The sequence below is a fragment of the Athene cunicularia genome (assembly GCF_003259725.1).
Source record: "Athene cunicularia isolate RWA chromosome 27 unlocalized genomic scaffold, athCun1 chr27_part1, whole genome shotgun sequence".
Lineage (NCBI taxonomy): Eukaryota > Metazoa > Chordata > Aves > Strigiformes > Strigidae > Athene > Athene cunicularia.
In genome coordinates, this window is record NW_020799138.1 from 1,519,302 (window position 1) to 1,522,068 (window position 2,767).

Genomic DNA, 2,767 nt, shown 5'->3' on the forward strand with positions numbered 1-2,767 from the left:
CCCCCCCCAAAAAAAAAAGAAAGAACAAGCCCAAAGCTACATTAGCAGCTCCTAATACCGAGCAGATCACAGTCACCAAGGCTGCGGTGTGACACCCAGGACCGGGAGCCGGGCACACATTTAACATGCAGCAAGCAAACCCAGGGAGAACAGCCGGCGGTTGTTGCTACGATTTCCAGCCTTAAGCTTTGAAAAAGTCATCTCCACCACCGCAACTACTGGCTCTGGCTGCGTTCCTGCAAGGAGACGGCAAGAGCCAAGCCTAAGCCCTTGTGCCACCTACCCACAGGTACCACACCCGGAGCACAAACACCGCCGCGGCGCTACGAGACCGTGACTCAGCCCAGAAGGACGATTTGCCTCGTTTCAGTTGCTCAGAGCAACATTATTTGTTCTCTTCCTCTAGTTATACAAGCTGCTCCGGAGCTCGCTGCTAACGGCGAGAGGGGGGCTCGACTGCGCCACGCGCCGCTCCGGACCAGCGCCCTCGTCCACATCCAGCCTGCACAGGATTATTTTCCCCCTCCCTCTCCCAGCTTTCTGACTCTTTAAGGATAGACAGAACAACAGCCGAGTGCCGAGTTCTTCCGCCACCCTCAAAGTTACACCTTTCAGTTGAGCTACTGCCACGTTAGAGGGAATTACGAGACCTCTCCGAGCTGGTCAGCCATTCCCAGCGCTGTCGCAGCTCCGCACAAATACCAGAGATGCCGCTATAAATACGTGGCGATGAGCTGACAGCCAACATGATTTCAGAGCCTCTTCCTCCGAGGAATACCCAGTGCTCCCAAGAGCCACGGAGTATCTGGCCAGGCCAGCTGTCCCCCGCCTGTGGCAGTCTCCACAATCAGCCCAGCAGAGCCGATTCGGTTGGCGTTAGGCGTCGTTCAGCAGCGGTGTTTCTGTCCTGTGGCTCTTACACTCCGCAGCCCGAGCTACCACCCCGACCTCTAAGTCTTGCTGCCACTAAAACTCTGCCTCACCGCTCTGTATTAACGCCAGGTCCACGGATCTAAACCAGCACTAAAAGGAGGGCGGCAACACAGCCCTGACACAGGGGAACAGCAGTTATGTAGGCTGCCAGGAACGCTACCGCCCGCCCTCCAGCACGGCTGCGGAGAACGAGGACAAGCTGCAAATAGGTTTTGAGAGGAGCACAAACGCCTGTGCTTTCCCGTTCTAAGTCTGAAGAACATCTGGAGGCGATCCCAGGGACGACGGCGCGGCGCAGCTCACCCCAGGCCCCAGCAGCCCGTACCCCACGAGCGGCACGCTGGCCGCGGTCCAGGCACGCTGCGCGGGGAGAGATGGAGCCCTTGAAGCAACGGTGCCACTCACAGCAGACTAGACCCGGGGACAGAGCTCCCCGCCAGAGTTCGGGGGGGTGTATCCATCTATAGCTCACGCCGGGGCCACACAACACCCCCCCCCACAGCTCCGCACCTGGAGCATCACTGGGGTTAGAGGGCAACACAAGGAGAGACTCCTCGGGCTGAAGGCAAATCCTTCACCGGGTTTAAGGCGCTGTTGGGGCTGATTCTAACTTCTAGTCATTTCAGAAAAAACTCATCTGGCATCAGCTTTAGGTGGGTTCCGCAGTCGCAGCGGCGGCCACCAAACCCTGCGACGGGCGGCACAGGGGATGTCACTTCCCCTGCGGAAGCCAGGACGTCGCACGGCGCCTTATCCGGAGAGAGGCATGGGGGGAGGGAATGGCACCCACTTCCCCACACCCGAGCAGGGTGATTTTTTGCCTTCCGCAAGGTGACGAAGTGAAAAGTCAAGAGGCAGAACTCGCGGGCGGAGTTCCACCCGAGCAGGAGCCGTCAGCAGTCTCGCTGCTCCGGCTGCGTTTGGATAAGGCTGATGCAGGCACCGAGTTCTCCCTCGTTTACTGTAAATCTCACAAGGGAGACGGGACTCTCCCGATCTCGCTGCCAGGAGAAAGCCAAGCGCATCCGCCTGTCGACGCCGCAGCGCCGAGAGCTGGAGCGCGGCTACTCGCACGCTTCTCCTCCCAGAAGCCTCGTGGTTCGGCTTCAGCACTCCCAGCACTTAGACAAACAACAGCCCGGCCGCCCTTTCGACTTTGCTCCAGGTGGAGCGAAACCAGGGCGGCAGCCGCTCGGAACAGCCCCGTCCGCGTCCCGCGCTCTTACGGGCAGCGGGGAGGCTCTGCCAGGCAGGAACGCCGGGAAAAGGGAACAGAGGGGGTGTTGGGGTGGGGGGGGGGCTGCTGTCGGGTTTGGGATGCGCTTCATCGCAACGCGGAGCGGGCAATGTTTTTTTTTTAAGCGAGAAAAAGCTAAAAAGCCCCCTCGGAGTGCAAGATGACGGCAGCAGCCTCCTCCTGAGCGGCCAGAAGACGTGGCCGCAGGCGTCACGTCAGCGGTGCCCTCCCGGCCACACGCAGGTGCCAGCTCCGAAGGGGCACAAACCCCCGGAGCGGCTGCGCGGGAGGAGGCAGCGGGTCGCGGGCCCCCGCTTTCCCCTTCCAGTTACCCCCAACTGGGACAACTCCGCGGCTCCGCCAGGCCAGCGCGGGCTCCAGAGCGGGTTCTCCGCGCCGAAGGACCAGGTCAGGCCCCGGGACACGGGGCTGAGAGTTTGAGCTTGAAGCCATTCCCAGCTGAAGGAAGAGACACGCGAGCGCCGGGGTCTGCCGAAGCTCGGGAATGTCGCCGCCGAGATCCGCGAATTCCTCAAGTTACTTTTTTTTAGTCCCTAAAAACTGGTCGTCCCAGAAGCCTGGAAGAAGAAGGGGAGG